Source organism: Pinus tabuliformis, chromosome 5_2 (assembly GCF_031772625.1).
Source record: "Pinus tabuliformis cultivar Carrire ecotype Pingquan chromosome 5_2, CPIR1, whole genome shotgun sequence".
NCBI lineage: Eukaryota > Viridiplantae > Streptophyta > Pinopsida > Pinales > Pinaceae > Pinus > Pinus tabuliformis.
The window spans coordinates 53,797,621-53,816,800 of NC_142306.1; the positions used below are offsets into that span (position 1 = coordinate 53,797,621).

A 19,180-nucleotide genomic window follows, 5' to 3' on the forward strand; every position below is an offset into this window, starting at 1 on the left:
GCTAGCTTTGGATACTGGATGCATTAATGGTTCAATAGTATTCGGATAAAACCCCTGTTTTCCCGGTCCTTGTCTCCCACCATTCTTCAAAAATTAAGCAGCATGTTCCCAGCTCTTTAATACCCCAGAAATGTCGAGCATCACCATGTTTCCAGATGTGTTGGAAGTTTCGTTGATGGACAGGTGTGCCAGCCAAGTCTCCTCGTATGCAATTCTTTCCAAACCCTAATGACCTGTAATAAAGTGCCTTTACAGCAGTATCTTAACAGAAGTTGTTTACTGTTGAATATGTCACAGCTTTGATAGAAACCTTTATTAAGATTCATTCACTAGTCTCTCGACCTCCTAATACTTTCTACAGCAATTTTGACATCCTGTCTTTCAAGCCATTGATCAATTTGAGAGATGCCCTAAGCTGTAAAACAGTTTCTCGAATATCACCAAGTTTGCTGAAATCTCCTTTAGCTACAAGGCTGTTCAGAGCTGTTATTTTATTGGCAACATCCTTGTTAATGTCTTGTGATAGGACATTCTCAAACACTCCAAATGGTAGAACAATTGACATTGGAACTTTGACCCATGAAGGTACCTTTCCTCTCAAATATGCAATATTAAAAGATTTAGATCCCACCAGTTCACCATTAAATTCATCAGCTGACACTGCATATGTTCCAGCAAAATGCTTCTTCTTTAAAATGATTCTTGGGGTCTGCTCATTTGAAGATGACAATATTGCACAACCTCCTTGCAGGTTCCTACTCGCACTGAAACATGGGGTAGAACATCTAGCATATCAGCTGTCAGAACAGCAACCACACCATCTGGAATTTCTTTCTGTGTCTTGTCATTATCCAAATTTGAGTAATCTTAATGAAGCCTCAAACCCTTCAATCCAGCTACCCTAGCATAATTCACAGCTGCCATGAGATCACTATCTATTGCAAGTAAAACTTTATCACTTTCATCATCCTCATACAGAATCTGAGGCAGATGAGCCGAATCAATGTCATCTCCCACTCGCTGAATCATTGCAGATATGAGCTATGTCAAATTCTCACAGTTAAACCTATGAACCCGGCCTTTTCGATCCTCTAATTTAAAAGGGCAAAGGAACTTCCTAGGTTCAGAGATGGATAGGCAGCTTTTGCCATTTCTGTTGTCTCAGAAGCCATCCTTGCAGATGCATCGCTGTGGGAATCCTTATAATCTTCTGCTAGCTCTAATGCTAGAGTTGAATCCCAAAACTTCTGCATCATTGAACCTGCCATGTCATTTCCAACTGCTCCAGAGCTTCACATAGTGGCCATTGCTGCATTGGTAATTTGCAACACGTCTATACAGGCCACAACGAATCCATCTCTATCCACAACCAGCAGGTGTAAGAATTTGCCATCATGCAAAGTCATACAAAAAGAGCCGCATTCCATTCGTTACCTTCTCAACCAGCTCTTTGTGCACTTTAGGCAACCCAAAAACACGATAATCAGAAACAGTCCTCCTTTGTTTTCGAATTGCACATAAATATTAGCCTTTGAATGTCTTCCTTCACGCCACCAGCTGTGAATATTTGTCTTGAGTTCAACATAATGATATATTTGCCGACGGGGCATTAATTCGCCATTAACCACCAGGGTTTCGACATCTGAGTTCCGCTGCATCTAAAAGGCATGACTTTCAAAAAGTATGAGACCGTGTACAAGTCTTTGAGTGATTTTTACAGAATAATTAACCCTCATAACTCACACGTTACACCTAAGCTGAATGAGTCTCGGCACCCCATTAGATTGCGGGGCTTCTGAATTGTGTAACGTCGGCACCGCCTTGAATTTCTTAACAACTTTTTTCAAGAGATAAATTACAATGGTTTTCACATCCTCGTTCACTTCATAAAGGCCATCGCATATAGGGGTTCAAAGCATTTCTCGCTTGAACTTATCCTCTAACAACAACCGCATATATGCACAATATGCGAGCTCTTTTAATCTCTCATCCCCCAGGCATGATTCGATCAAAGTGATTGTAGATGGAAAATCATTTGGAAATGCGATAATAAGCTTTTCTGCTAAGCTTAATGCAGCTACCTTGAGCTATGGCATTTCTGAATAGAACAGACACTCTAAAATATCCCTGTAGTCCTTTGTCAAGTGGGAACTTGTTGGCATGTATTGACCAAGGCTTTTTTGTAGCTGCTACTCTTAAGTCTATTGGAAGATTTTCTGCTTGCACAAGCTCTCTCAGAAAAGGAACATGACACCCTGAGACAGAATGTCCATCTAGAAACATCTAAGCATAACGGCCAACTGCATCTTCTTCCATTGCTCTTAGTTCATCCTGCTTTGAGTAACACGGCTAGGACCTTGGGTGCCCACTTAATGATTTGTTTCTTGACATCTGTCTCTGTTGACTCCAAATCAGAGTAGAAGCGACCCTCAGCTAAAAGTGCATTTTCAATTTGCTGATCCTGTTGTGCTTTTATAGCAGCTTTCACTTGATCCTTGTCTATATTTTTCCCTTGAAGACTACTAAAGCCGAGACCAGCACCAATTGTCAATCTGTGTGGATCAACAAGAGAATTCTGATGGTTTCCACGATGATAGCTAAGCCGGATAGGAGGAGAATCGGTACCATAATTACCATGAAATATTTTGATAGGCTCTGTACTGTATAAATAAATATGAATGGGATGATTATATATCTCCGACATTGCCTGGATTTCCAAATTATTACCATAGACCTTGTCTCTCCTTTTCTCTTGGAAAAAACTGTGAAGCTTTCTGTGACAAATTGAGAGAAGTGATCTCTCTCTTTCTCCATATAGTCAATGCACATCTGTCTTGTGACATCATACACCTCTAGGTCACCGTAAACCTGATCAGCAACTGCACGAAAAAGGCAATTACCATCTGCTATCATGCACCTCACTTCAAACCCCTTTGATGCCAACAGAGCCTGCACGTGTCAAGACCGATATGTAAAACCTTACACATGCTATTCCCGTAAAATTCTTGCAGAAAATATGACAGCTGGTGTGAACTGTGCTATGGATCAGCACGAATTCCCCATTTCGTAGCGCAGTTAGTGCAAAGTCGGTGTTTTTTCGCTACGAAATCACTAAAACAGGTTACGCTGCGAAACTGCTAAAGGACTAATGCGCTGCGAAAACACTTTGTCCTTAAGCTAGTCTGAGCAATTTTGGCAACAGAATTTTCAATGATAACAGAAGGGAGAAGAGGCAAATGGATTGTAGCCTTGCTGGAATATGATGTAGAGATAAAGCCTACAAAGCTGGTCAAAGGACAAGGGTTGGCAAAGCTAATGGCCGAATCAAACTTGCATGCATTGGACATAAATCTAATCGCTGCCATGTCCGATGAGAATGAGGAAGGAACGTCAATTCAGGTATCCGAAATGTTTGCTTTGTCCCCATGGTATTTAGATATAATATATGTGCTGAAAAATCTATCACCACCACCCGGCATGACTAGAAACAAAGCGAGAACACTCAAATTGAAGGCTGCCAAGTTTTGTATTTTGAATTCTGCACTGTATTGGAAAGATCCTGGTGGCATTCTGTTAAATTGTTTGGTGGAAGAGGAGGCAAAGAAAGTCATGGATGATTTCCACGGAGGAGAGTGTGGTGGTCATCTTTTTTGGAAATCAACAGCAAACAAAATTTTGAGAGCAGGATACTACTGGCCTACTTTGTTTGCTGATGTGCATAAGATGGTCAAGCGCTGTCATAAATGTCATATTTTCGAAGGAAAACAGAAATTACAGCCTTTTCCACTTAAGCCTATTGAAGTGAGTGCTCCCTTCCAGCAGTGGGGGTTGGATTTCATTGGGGAAATTCATCCCACCTCTTCTGGACATCATAGATGGATCCTTACAATGATTGCCTATTTCACAAAATGGATTGAGGCAGCCCCTACTAGACAAGCCACAGACACGGTAATCATATCATTTCTCGAAAATAACATCTTGTCTCGCTTTGGTTGTCCAAACAAATTAATCACTGATAATGCAGCAACTTTCAAATCGAAAAGGATGGTAGAATTTTGTCATAAATATCACATAATTTTGGGTCATTCAACTACCTATCCTCCGCAAGGCAATGTATTGGCGAAATCTTCGAATAAATCTTTGGTCAACATCATGAAGAATCTGCTGGAAATAAATAAGAAGAGCTGGAACAAGAGGTTGGTCCATGCGCTTTGGGCAGATCGGATCAATCAGAAAAGGTCTATTGGTATGTCACCGTTTGAGCTTGTTTATGGAGTTGACACAGTATTCCCGGCCTCTCTTGCTGCCCCGGTGGTCAGACTTCTTCAAGAGGCTGGCAGTGAAGAAGATCCCATGTAGAGAAGGTTGAATCAAATGATCCACTTGCAGCAAACAAGAGAAGAAGTTTTCAAGAACACATCCAAGTTGCAAGAGAAGATAAAGAAAATCTATGACAGAAAAGCAAAAGCAGATAAATTTCCGTTGGATGATGTGGTGCTGAAGTGGGATGCAAGGAATGAAGAGAAAGGCAAGCACGAAAAGTTCTAAAATATTTGGAAAGGTCCTTTCAAGATTGCAGCATATAGGGGTTAGAATGCCTTTCTTCTGAAGGAAATGAACAGGGAAGATTGTCCTGGAGGGTCGATCAATGGTCGGCTACTCAAACGGTATCACTTCTGATCTATTAATGCTGCTACCACTGTCATTGTAAATACCATTTTATTTCAATTTGGTTTCATTCTGTAAAGTTAGTTTTTGAGTTATTTCAATGTCAAGTAGAGCCAATTTCTTGGTCATTTTAGTTTTATAAATAAGTCATAGTCCTGTGTTGTTTATCGAAATGATGACTCCATAGGCCAATGGCCAAAAGGCAATGTCTAGCTCCTCCAGAGATCTATTGTTCTTGGCACCTCCAAGGAGATACATCCCCCATTGGAGACAATGTTAGAGTCGGTCTGGTCAACCCTCCGTCAGAGATCAAAACTCTTTGTGCATTTCAATTTTAGGTGTCTCGCTCCATTCACTCAGCTGCATTTCACTAGGGACATGCCATGATCTGATGAAGAAAGTCATGCTAGTAATTTTCCCTCATGTCTGGCTCCTTCTGGCTCAGGTCTTTGTCCATAATCACCGAAGCTCATGATAGTCAAGGTCTGGTCCTTTACAGGAAAAAGTCATTTTTATGTTTGGGTCTAGGAATTCAAAAATTTGGTCTTTGAAAACATGTCCAGAACAAGCCATGCAGGCCAGAGGGAGGCCTTACACAGCTATGGTTCAGAAAGCTTCATCATCACCTGGAGAGACATCGACTCTTCTTCAAAACTCTGTTTTGAAGAAAAGTCAAACAAGGTCAATTATGACAAAATTTTCCAAAAAATCACCAATTGACTTTTCAGATGCAGTTGTGATTTACATGGCCAAATGCTCTATTGTATAGTCCTTGCAAAGAGGTGCCGAAAATTTCATCATTTGAGCCAAAATGTCAAAGGGAAAGTGAAAATCAGTGTGTTTAAAGGTCAATGAAAAAGTGCAAAACTCAACATTAGAAAAGGGGTTTTCAAAGAGACAAAAATCAAACCCATCTCCTCCAAGGCTATAAATACATGTTTTGACCCAAATCAAAAGCATTGTGCTCTTGCAAGACTTGGAGAAAGCATTTCAAAGGTGTGAGGGTGAGATTGGAGAAGTTTGAGTGAGTGGAAGCAGGTTTTGGGAGCACGCGGCGCATATAACCAGGGGTGTGACGCACTCACCGGGCGCGACGCATATGCAGCCAGCCCACCGTTGAAAGATTACATGGGTGCGGCGCATACAAGGCACACGACGCACTGGGAATTGCGGGCAGCGCACACAGTCTAGCGGCCAAGAAACGGTGCCAAACCACTTCAAACTTTGGGGAAAGCGATCAAATTGAGAGGTAAGCCTTATGAAATCACCTTCTCATCGAGTTTTGTCAAGGATATGGTGTTTGTGAACAGGTTGAATGTCACCCAAAACGCATAATGTCACCCATGAGAAAATCAACAAGAATACGAAGGCTGAGGTTGTAAATTTGTGTTGATATTTCCAAGGCCCCACTCCACTCACCTATTCCCCTCACTTATCATTTTTTCCCCATACTTCCTTGTCATTTTTCCTAAACCCCTGCCCTTGGTCACCACCAAACTGTCTCCCTTTTCCTCCACTATTTGGTTAATGCAAAATCACCATAGGACAAGCTTATTGGGCAAGAAAAGATTTAGGAGAGGTATGCATGGTCAAAGAGTTAAATATTAGGGGAAAATTTGAGTGTTTTCATAGCGCGCGGCACACACACCAAAGAGTGCAGCGCACTGATTGTGCATGGCGAACACAGGGCCCGCCCACTGTGTGAATATAACACTGGCGCGGCGCATACCCGACGTGCGGCACACTAGGCAGAGCGCGTCGCGCATACCCAGCGCGCGGCGCACAGAAATATAAGGCCCAGAAACTATCCAATCTGCCTAAAAACTTTTGAATGCTCACCAAATTTGAAAGGTAGGCTACCTACCTCAGGTGAGCGAGAGACCGAGTTTGTTCTCCTCTGGGATGATGAGACAGATGTAGAACCAACAAATGAGGAGCTCACAGAGATCATCCAGGAGCAGTAGTTAGTGATTGACTCCTTGTCCTTTGACTTGGAGAGGGACAAATGGAACATGAACTACCTGGAGTTGAGAAACAAATAGCTTGAGGACCAACAGACAATCATGGAGCTGCAGAACATCCGTGAGCATCGCCAAGCTACTCAAAGAAGAAGGGTTGTGCTGAAATCTTTGGAGAAAGCAATCAATGAGGATTGGAAGGCCAACCTTGAGAGGGTCAACATGCATTTGGAGAGGCTGCTGGACAAAGCTGACTAGGACCTTGCTCTATTGAGACATATGGCTTTTCGTTACAGGGTACGAAACATGAGTGCACAGGCTCGGATAAGGAGTTTAAAAGCAAAATTGAGGAAAGCAGCAAGAAGGGAAAAACGGGAAAAAGAGAAATATAGGCTTAGAATCTTGGCTGAGGCTTCCTTAGATCAACATGGCACCCCATAGAGAACTTCCAGCCCAAATTTCAAAAAATTTGGGCAATTTTTGGTCACAGGGAAATTTTTTGGGCAAAAAACAGGGATTTTCTCCCTGTGCACCGTGCCACTGGCACGACGCTAAAATTTTAGGGCTCCAATTGAGAAATGGCTTGCAGATTTGGATTCAACATCAAAAATTATGACTACTGGTGTTTGGAAAAGAGATTTGGGCAATATCTGGGTCTCCTGAAGGTCAAAAAACAACCAAAAATGGCCTCTCTGCCACTTTTTTGACACACAGAAAGCAATATTGGGAGAATGAAGATTTGGAGGGGAAAATGAGTACCAAATTCAAAAATTCCAGTGGGGTTAGAAATTAGACAAGACAGGCTTTCCAACAAGCCCACTTGGGCACATTTTGGACACCTGCAAGTGTTCCCAAAATAGGCCCCAAGGCAGCGTGATGCACAGAGAAAATGGCGGGGCGCACAGAGGAAAAATTGCCAATTTTCTTCCGTTTCGCTAAATTTCGGTTCGCGACTTCTCCAAGTGGGCCCGGTCATCTACACTTCGGTTTTTTGGAACCAAAGGTGGAATTTAATGAGTTTTTTCTCCAGATTGGCTTCTATCCAAGTGGTGAAGGAAGGCAAACGGTCACCCAATTCCAAATGTCATGTTTGCAACGTTGCACCTGTAGCTGATGGTTGGCTCTCCATCTCCATTTTGTAATGATTCGAGTAACTTCCCAACCCCTGGGTGTTCTATCTCTTCCTCACACATTCTATGTATTGTATGCAAGTTATTTGCAAAGGGTGGGTTGGATTGTAACTTCTGGGAGACTGTGGGAAAGAAACTTTGTTTCTTCACTGTGTATTTTTGACAGAGAATTAATGAAAGGTAGCGGCTCTGTTTCATGAGATTCTTGTGGTAGTGAGTGTAGCAAATGTGTCTCTTCTGTTCTCATATGTATTTCGTTATGTTTCATAATTCATTTCATGTTCATTTACAATGAAATTTTCTCAGTGAGATTAGGTAGAACTCAATGTTATTGCTCTGCCTGTGGGAAAATTTCATGTTCAGTGTTATTCTTCTGTTGAAAAGGATTCATGTCACTATGCCCTTTTCACTTTCTTTAGCAATATATTCATGCCGTGGTACCTCAAACTAAATTTTTACATTTTCCGCCTACCTTGCCTCACAGAATAATCTGAGCCTTTTGTATTAAATTCTTTGTTCTTTGTTGAGCGCCAGTCCCATAACATCCCAGAAGCTCGGTCATTCATAAAATTATTTCCTGAATCCCTACTCACTTACTAGCCTAAGGTAAATATTGTATTGTAAGTCATCTCAGACCATTTTTGATCATCTATTCACTGAGCGTGACTCGGAGAGAGCCCTCTCCTGCTCTGGTAGGGCTAGCTACTAGACTGAGTGTGGTTTGTGGTTACCCTAATTTTTTCCTTCCTTCAGCCTGAGGCAGATTTAGGTGCTAACAGACTATCTTAAAGAGGAAGACTTTATGACACTCTTTTTCTTGACTGAAAACGATAGTTACGACACTTTCAAATCAAAAGACGATAGTTTGATTAAGCTACTATTTGCAAAGGAGAACTGTAAATGATGAAAAATACATAAAAAAACATTCACAATTCCTTATCAATGGAGGCTAAATAATGCAAAGGAAGAAGGTTTCAACAGTGATATACTGACCATAGACAACAAAAATACTGAATAAAGCTGAAGACAATGAAGAAAAAACCAAAATCTGGAGGTAGAAACAGTCTCATTCAATCATCGCACTTGTAACACAGGGAAATAGGGATGCATCTCACCTACAACACACGAGAGGTGTGATGCATCTATTTTGCCAATGAGAGACAGTGCGATGGTCTAGGGACGAGACTGAGCTTGGTTTTCACTCACACTTTACAGCTAAGTTTAGGGGTTTAGGCTGAGATTTTGATAGGCAGTAAACACAAAGTATAGGGGCTAATCTAATGAGGTTATTTGAACTACCACCAGGGCACTTAGGATGTTTGCATGTCAGATATTCAGTTCATAAACTACCCGGAGATTTACTGAAGCAGCGTTGATCTACCTTGCAGTTGCATTACAAAAGCAGTTCGAAGGCTAGCTGGCTTAACTTCAGGCTCTGTCTGTAGTTTATAAAGCAAACGACAGTAACAAAACAAACAAACTATTCACTCCCCAGGGGAGTTGCCATTTTGTTATCGAGAAAACTAGTGTCCATTCAGAGCTGCTAGTCCCACTAAGACGGGTAGCTATCTTAGAAACACCAAAGTTACTTGTGTTTTCCTTTATGAGAGATAGATGAGAGAGAAGCAAAGAGTACCAACCTCAGTCTTTCGCTAGTCTCCTTGCTTGTTTCCTCTCTCCCTTGATAGAGCTTTCACCACTCCTTTCTCACTTGTCCTACTTGAAAGAACACCTATAGAGTCAAAGTAGAAAAATACCATCAAAGCATAGAGATCTATCACTATAAAAAATATAGGATCAGATGTACATTAACCATACAAATGCATATACAAATACAAGATTCAGAGATATACAAGTATATGGAGGAAAACTTAAATAGCTTTAGTGGTAGAAGTAGTAGAAGAGAGGATTACAACCAAATTTTCTGATCCACCGCCATCCTCCCAGCATGAAAGCCCTCTTCACCTCATAAAAAGAAAGATCACCCAACAATACAATGTCTCAAAGAGAAACCAACAACACTTCCTTACAAATTACAAAATTCTAGCCTCTGGATCTCTAGGATGAAGGATCCATATATAGATGTTTGTAGGAGAGTGAGTCAGCTTCTAGGATTCTGATTAGTGTCATTTCACTGATATTTCTTGGTTCCACTTGGATATTTCATGATCTCTTACTCATCCCTGGGAGAATTCAAAGAGGCAAGTGTCATATGAGCAGTTTCTAGAAGTTTCTTTGAGTTTCCACCTAGCAAACTGCTTCTGCCATTTGTCTGCTCTTGCTCATCACACCCTACAGAAGGGCTTTTCAGTATGCATTGCACCCTTTATGTGTAGCAGGTGAGATGCATCACACCCTCAGCATGGAGAAGTCTGTATGATCCAGTTTTGACCAGTTTTGAGTAGTTTTTCAGGGAGAACTTCTGGGAAATGATGTAATCAGTTGAACTTGATCCTTTAGGGTTTGAAACAACACTTTTAGGGGTTTAGAAGCCCTTGGTTTATGGACATATGCGATCAGTGCCCAAATATGTCTATAACACTTTGTGATATGTTATAATTGCCTTCGCACATGCCTAACTAGGGGCTGAGGTGCTTTCACGCTGCCAGGGCATCATTTTGCGCTATTTCCCCAAGTTACACCATGTATCTTACTTATCTTCTTATAATAGTTAGTTAAATTCACGTAAACAGATACTTGATCTTATATTCGCTTTATCAACACATTCATATAAGTTCATACAACATATAAACAATAGAAATTCAATTTATATCTGATACATTCAATGCAAAAAATAGGAAAAGGATACACAGAAATGATGTAAAACTTCTCTTTATTACTTCCCTGAAGGTTACAAACTCGACTCGCCTTGCACACTCAGCTATGGACTACTAGGCCTCTACGCACTCAACTACAGAGCCTTCTCCTACTCTATGACCCAAAGACTCTACTCGACACTTAGATAAGACTCAATTCTCCATCTATTGCTTTCACTTCTCTTTTTCTTCATTACAACTTAGAGCCTCTGTCTATTTATACAATCCCATGGTTTGTAGACCATGGGTATATTTCTAAAGCCGACATTACATTACAAAAATGAGGGCAGAAAACCCTATGACTTATTTACAATATTGCACTCCGTGCCCACAAAATGCGGAGTAGTGTCAGCCTGTTAGCCTGTCACTTGGATCAAAAAATGCTTTTACCATGTTCTTCTCAGGCTTTCATCATCATTTTTTTTTGTTGCTAGGTCTACACAACAAATTTGGTCATTGTATGGTTAGTCCAAAGATGAAGTCATTGTTTCAAATTTCACCCATGTTGGTTGCTTATCATATTTTATGAAGGTTCCACCATGAAAATGGGTCAAGTCATCATCATCATTCCAATAGGTCTTAGGTCATCCATTAGGTCACAAGGGTCCCCAAGGTCCACCATTTCCATAAAAAAAACCAGAAATAAGTCAAACATGACAAAGCAACTATTGATGAATTGATCATGATTTATTCACACACTTTTCATATTTTCATGACATCAAAGGTTTCAGAAGAAGGAAGCTCGAACACTCAGGAAAGCAAAAGCACACTTGCAATGGTAAAGGTAAAATCTGTCTTCAAAAAGTGAAATCAGTTCACAAAGGAGGGTTGGTTTCTTTCCTCTTTTTTTTAAAGTGAAGAAACTATCCCTATATAAACTCAAAAAGACTTATAACTTTTTCATTCATATCCCATTCACTCCTCGTCATCGAGCTCACTTGCCCAAAAAAGAAAAAAACTTGTTTCCTTAGGAGAAATTGGCCAAAAATTGAAGGTGCTGGGTGTAGATACACTATGCTGCACTTAGGAGGTAGGCGTTGTGTGTAGGTGAATTACGTTATGCTTTGGCACTGCATGTAGGATAGAGTAACCAAAACTCACCCAAATTTTCCCAAATTCCAAATTCTTGCTTACAAGCTCAGTCAAATAGCTTTCTAAAGCTAAGGAATATGTAAGTATATCATTTCCCTCTTTATTTGCTTTCCCAATTTCATTCCATGTCCATAATTCCTCAAGCTAGGGTTTGTAGCAAGATTTCTGTGGGAAATGCTAGGGTAGAAATGGTCGTCATAACTTTTCATTTCCAAAACATGTAAATTGATATTTTACACCTGCACACATGTCTGATGAGTCATTTTGACCAGTTCATCCACCTCCAAATAGAGTTTAAACACTAAAAAAACAAAACCCTAGCTCATTCCTAGAGTTATTTTGGGCAAATCGCATTGTAAACCTTCTTGGTCTCACTTACAAGAAGCCACATTTGTTCACTATTTTACTCACTCATTTCCATCAGTTTTTCAAAACCATCTAATCTTTCATAAAACCCCTACCATCATTTAGTCAAAATCTCTCACATATCACTTCATTTTCATTCTCACCTCACATCTATTTTCACTTCCTACTACTACGACTTTGTGTCATCATGGAGGTTGAATCTTTTCCAGAAAGAAAGAGACAACACAAAGGAGGGTGGATTCTCATATATGAACCATTAGATTACAACCAAATCAACTCATATCCTTTCATCAAGCAATTCTTTGAGGATGTTCACTACTTGGAGTTTTGTAAAAGAATAAGAGAATTAGGGTTTTATGAGCAGCTAACAGATTGGGTAGCTACACAATTGAAAGGAGAGATCGTTGTCATTGTTGGTATTGAGTTTAGCTTCTCAGTGGCCTCCATCTCACTAGCAACTAGTTTACTAGACAATGGTGAACATTGGTTCAAGGGAATGAGTCTAGATCTAGAAAACTACAAGCCCTTATTAAAGACTCCATACAGAGATACACATACTCACCTCATACCTTTCAAATATTTGGTTGAGAAGTATGCCCCTTTAATGAGAACCATCATGGGGTTCTTTACCTGTGAAGGTAGATTGTCTAGATTGTATGCCTATCATATTTGCCTCTTGATGCACTTCACATCTCAAAAGTCGCTCAACATGTGCAATTACATGTTCAGGAGCATTTCAAAAATGTCTGAAAAGATACATTTAAAGGACAAAGAGCACTCTCCAAGCTTGTTTCATCAAAATCTTATCAAGACCATTGTCCTTCATCAGCTGGGAGAGAGGGGTATGGCTTGGGAAGCCTTTTTAGAAACAAATTTAAAATGGCATGAGGAAAATGCAACATCTCAGTCCCCAAGTCCACCAAAACAATAAACAGAGATGGGGTCATCTAGAAAAACAGTAGAGAAGATTCAACTACCTAAGCCAGGGGTGACAAAAGTGTATAAGAAAGGGAAAAGGCTTGTGTTTTCTTCTCACAAAGAGAAAGGGGCCAAGCCTTCTTCATTGACAAAGCAGGAATTAGGAGCAAAGGATAAGGAGATAGTTGAGCCCAAATTTGAGCCTATTGATTTAGAGGAGGAAGATGAGACTTCAATTATGAGAAAGAATATTAGGGGCAAGGACTACCAAATCAAGGAGATGGAAATAAATCTGGAAAGGGAAAAGTATATTATATCATTCCTTGAACTGGAAAACAATGAACTCAAAGCAAAAGAGTTGATCCTAGAAAAGGAAAAAACTAAGTTAATGTAGAAAATTGGAAAAGGTAAGGAGATCGTGACATAAAGTGAGTCTGAAGCATCATAGGTGAAAGGGAAAAGGAAAAGACCAAGAACCAGAGGTCTCAAGGAAGCTTTGCAAGAGGAACAAAAACAAATATTACTTAACAAAGACCTTGACCTAGAAGAAAGAATTTCCCTAGAGGTACATCAAGATAAATAATATTGGCTTAACAGGGTAAATGATCACTTAGAGAAGCTCTTGGATAAGGCAAATAGAGATAATCAAATGCTCATACACATGGCGCATCATTATCAAGCTCAAAACATGATCGCTAATGTCAAAGTGAAACAACTTAAAAACAAGCCCAAGGAGGCCAAAAAAGATCGAAAGGATGAGGGAAACTTGGAGATGCTTGGTGAAGCATCCATGAAGCTATAAAAAACTCATTTTTACACCTTCCCTCCAATTTTCAGCTATTTCTAAGCATTTTGAGTTTTTTGGCAAATTTTGGTCTAAATTCAGAAATTTAGTCTTTTTCCTTAGGCCTCCATTTGAGGAAGGGTCTAAATTTTTGGAAAGGTCTTGACATCGTCTAAAAGCCCATATCCCCATATTTTCCAGAGGTGGCTTAGTTTTGGAGAAAAATTAAAAAAAGTGGAAAAAAACTATCATTCTGGACCATTTTTTGATAGGCGTTGCGCTTCTAGAGTGACCTTGGGAGAATGGATTTTTGAAGGTCTTCCCATGCTCGAAAATTAGAAATTAAAACTGTTATAGAAACTAGACTGGAAGGGATAGTTGACCATTCTCTCATATTTTCATTTTCACCCTTGGAAGGCACCTAAAAATCACATCAAGGTTGGTGTTGCACTTCTGCACTTCTGTGGTTTTATTTGCAAAATTTCACTGTGTAAAATTTCTAGTTTCTAGTCTGACTTGGTCAAAGTAAAGATTCTCTATGTAATGCAACAAGTTACAAGGCTAGGTGATGTAGGCATGAATAAATGTATATCATAGGTTGTTTTTTATGTTTATTAGGCCTCATAAAAGAATCAAACTCCTAAACAAACTCTTAATGAGGTGTTTGATTTGCACCTTCTCACTCTCACTTGTTGGTTGAGAGAAATGGATTTAGTTACCAATAAATTCGACTCCTGAAGGTGGGAAAGTGGTCTAAGAGAGTCTATAAGTACTATTTCACCTCAGGAGAAGAGGGTTGAACTTTTTGTGAAGGAGGCTTGCATTGTAATCATCGTTCTGATACAGGTTGCAGCTATTTTCAAGGAATCTAGCCCAGTGAGTTCATGGTGCTTGTACTTCATTCTTTTTGTTTTCTCATGGTATAAAAATATTTATCTACATTATATCTCTTCCTTTTATGAATGCCTTATGGAAAAATACTCAGAATTCTTGTTTTTCAACCTCTGTTATTTGGTTTTCATAGTTATGTGTTTTGTCTTTCTAAGCTAATGAAATCATGTTTATTTATGCTCATTAGTTTCTTCCACTCTATATCCTCTATGCTACACTGAAAAATACTCAAATTACACCATGGATTCTAACATCTAGCTCCTTCTTATGTTTGCTCCCACATTCCCACAACCTAGACCTACTTGTGGTTCCAAACCGTAAGTTCAACAAATCCTTAAAAAAATAACATTTACACAAACAAACAAACAAATACTCATATCTAGTCTAAAATTGATTTTATTTAAAGTCATATCTCTAATAAGAGACTTAGAGAGATCCCTCTCATGCTCAGTAGGGCTAGCTACTGAGCTGAAGTGGTTTGAGGTTACCCTTGTTGATTTCCTTTTCAGCCTAAGAGATTGTAAGGACTAACATTTTTGGTGCCACTGCCAGGGAAACAGTTGTTAAATTATTCCTGGAAAAAATATAAGAGCTTTCAAAGAACTGGTTCTGTACCTCTCAGTTTCCAGTATCCGAAGATAGGCTGAATTCATAAATCTCATCAATTTAGGGTGTATACATTCTAGCTTCCAGAAAACATACCAGGTCAAATCCTGACCCAAATCCACCCTTCATTGTTGAAGACCCTGAAGACTACTCAAAAAACTTAGACTACCTATCACTAAAAGTTCATTTTGAAAAATTAAAAGAACGACGTCTTTGCCTAAGAACCTATTTGCCTTTGAGCAAATTTCATTTGAAGAGCAGATAAAATTATCACTTACAAGGTCTAAGTCTGACTCCTGCATCTCTGATATAACACTAGAACCTTTAAAGGTTGAAACTCATTCCCTTTCTTCAGAATCTTTGTCTGCTAAGATTGATCATGAATTGTGGTTAAACTTTGATAAGCTTCAAAGGCTTGCTGACCAACTCCAGATTAGAAAAGAAAAAGCTTTTGTTCAATAACAATTTTAGTACCTAGCCATAACTTCATCCTATTTTTTACCTCCAAGCTCATCTACCACATCTACTAAAGCTTTAGTTTCATCATCTTTCCTGCCTCCCCCATTCATTCCATCCTTGCCTGTACAAACCATTTTAGTAGTTCCATCATCCTCATCAGCATCACCACCTATACTTACACAATCCATTGTAACACCTTCACTTTCTCTAGTAGTCATGTCAAGATTTGCGCCTCTCTTACTACCTGCTCAACTTACTGCTTTGCCTCAGAACTATGGTCAAAGACTTCCTTTGTTTGATGGAAGTGCAGAAATTACAGCTTAGCAGCATGTTGACAAGTTAAAATACTTCATTGATTTAGAAGAAATTGATGAGGAGAATGCTAAAATGAGGATTATCGCTCATAGTTTCTTAAGAGATGTTAAGAGATGGTTTTGAATTCTAGCTGCAAATTCCATTAAGATTTCTCAAAGACTAATTGAATTATTTCTAGCTTGTTGGCAAGAGAAGAAAAATCCATTACATATATTGGCTAAATATAATTCAATGAAAAGGAACCCAAATGAAAGAGTTCAAGAACTCACACCAAGATTTAATACAGTGTACAATTCTATACCTGATGATATGAAACCTCCTCCTAGTTTGGCTCTTCTTCATTATCCTAATGCTTTCAATTCAGATATGGCCTACCAGCTCAGAGAAAGGGATCCAACTACTCTTGAAGAGATGCAGTGGAATGCAATTAGTGTTGAAGCCAATTTTCTCATTAAGAAGTCAAAATCAAAGCCAGTGAGAGTGGAGAGGAGAGTTGTTTTTAGAGAATAACCCACATCATATTATGAATCAAAGCTTGAGAGTCTAATAAAAACTATGGAGAGGATGATGGATAAAATATCCATAACTCATCGACAAGCTGAACCATCAGTGAGGAATCCTAACTTTCGCGAACAACAACAACAGTAGTTCAAGAATCTACAGAAAGAGCAGCAAAATCAAGATCCTCAAAGTTAAGTAAAAGCTCCATTTTAGCAAAACTACACTGCAAGTCAAGCAGAAGATGAAGAAAAACTTATAGAAGGAAATCACTTCTTTCAAGAAGATGAACTGTCTACTTTCCTAACAGAAGAAGATCGGTTTTCTGAAGATTTTTTTATACCAAATGATCAACAATTTGTGATTGCAAGCGAAGATCTGTGGGCTGATAGGAATGAAGAGTACCAAAGAGGATATCAGAATGCCCTCAGTCATCTCCAAAAGTAGTACAATTTAAGGAACAGAAATGTGCCTGTTACTCTAACTCAGAAAAGACAAAATTTGCAAAAGGATGCACCAAGCAAAGAAACCACTCCTGCAGGCCAGAATAAAGACAAAGGTATTGTCACATAGAATTAGGATAGAACCAATGAAGCCTCCACTAGCAATGTGAGGAAGGATGAAGAATTGAAAACTAAAATCCAAAAGAAGGAAACTCAAGCTAAAGGCCAAACGGAAAGGAAGGCCATCGCTTCAAGAGAGGTAGAAAAGCAATCTAATCTTTTTAGTTTGGAAAATCATATTTCTAAATTAAAGATAGGAATTCCCCTCACTTAATTGGTAAGGAATGACAAATACAAATTCTAGATTGCAAAAATGCTTAGGGTTTATTAGATGTCTGATACAGTCAATGTAGTTGATGATGAGCCAACCATCCTTTTTGGTCCAGCCTTAGATGGAGCTCCTGAAGATAGTGAAATTCCTCCTTTTTATCTAAGTCTTAAACTTCATGACTTTATCCTTCATAATTCTATGCTAGATTCTAACGACTCTCATAATTTGATGCCTAAAGTTGTCATGGATAAACTAGGATTGAGCATCACCCAGCCTTACCATGATCTTTATTCTTTTGATTCTGGAAGAGTGAAATGCCTTGCTCTTATTAAAGACTTGGTAGTGTCCTTAGACCAAATCCCAGCCAAAAATGTACTTATGGATGTTGTAGTGGTTGATATTCCTCCTAGGTTTGGCATGCTGCTTTCAAGATCTTGGGGAGCAAAATTAAAGGGCACTCTGCAGCTTGAATTTTCATACGCCACTATCCCTGCTTTTGGAAAGCTTCAGAAACTTTATAGAGAAAAAAAGATGAAATTTATGATCAAGAGTAAGGAAAATCCAATAAATCATCTTATACATGTTGTTCATACTAATCTTGACTCTTTAATTTTGTTTAGTGATATGGATTCTGTTGATGATGAAAGTCAGTTAGTAGAAATTTCCTAAGTTCCCAACCTAGTGGCAACATACATGAAACTATCATAACATAAAGTAAGGAGGTTGGTGAGTAATGTAGACAGCCTGCAAATCCTATTGAGGATATTCAAAGAATAGTGCAAAAAACAAAAATTTCTAAGCTAGCCGTTAAAAATCCTAAAAATCAAGAAATTCAGCCTTCAGAAATCCTTTTTCCAGACGAAGAAAATGGTCTTTGGACCATGGAGTTTGATGGTGCATGAGGAAGAGAAGTAGCAGAAATTAGTGTTTGGATACTTAGGACATTACATTAGCCAAACAAAATCCCTCGCAATGTGAGAATGAGCTCTTGCAAGCTGGCTTTTGAATGTTCAAATAATGAGGTGGAATATGAGGGATTGATTGTTGGCCTCAAAATTCTAAAAAAGTTGGGAGAAAAAAAGATTTATGTTTATGGTGACTCTGAGTTAGTGATTAAGCAAGTCGAAGGGGAATACCAGGCTAAACACCCAAGAATGAGAGCTTATCACAATGTTGTACTTGATATTCTCAAAACTTTTTCATAATATACATTATCTCTTTTTCCTAGAGCTTAGAATGTCATAACTTATTCACTTGCCACTGCATCCAGTATATTGAATATTCCTTTTCATTATAATCATAAGTACTCCATCCATGTTAAGCATCACCCAGCTATCCCAGATAACATGAGGTTTTCGCAAGTATTTGGTGATGATAAGCAAATAATTAGTTTTCTGCAGTTGGAAGGAGAATTTCAGAATTCTCACATTGATGATGCATACAATTTTGATCCACATCCATTCAGCTGACACTAAAGTATTACAGCTCAAGGACAACAACATTCTAGGAAGCTTGGTTTCTTTGGAAGAGTTACTTGACAAGGATGATATTTCAAAGAAGCCCACCATGGTTCCTACTGAAAAGGGAGTAGAAGATGTTAACATTGGCACAACTAAAAATCCTAAATTGGTCAAACTATCAAAGTCTCTATCTCCTAAAATAAAGGTAATTACATGTCGTTAATGAAGGAATTTTCCGATGCATTTTCTTGGGATTACTCTGATATGAAATTTTATGATAAGAGTATCATTCAACACGTCATTCCTATAAAGCCAGATCATAAGCCATTTCACCATAAATTGACAAGAATCAATCCCAATTTGCTGTCATCAATTGAAAAAGAGGTAAATAGACTTTATAAGTCTAGAATAATTGTTCCTATTCAATTTTATAAATGAATGTCTA

The 19,180-nt window shown here is 38.9% G+C and overlaps 1 pseudogene; it reads right to left on the reverse strand.

The window, feature by feature from the left end:
- Positions 1–2,326: 2,326 nt before the first annotated feature.
- LOC149157535 (OVARIAN TUMOR DOMAIN-containing deubiquitinating enzyme 6 pseudogene) lies at positions 2,327–15,876 on the reverse strand (annotated as a pseudogene).
- Between the last annotated feature and the right edge of the window lie 3,304 nt (positions 15,877–19,180).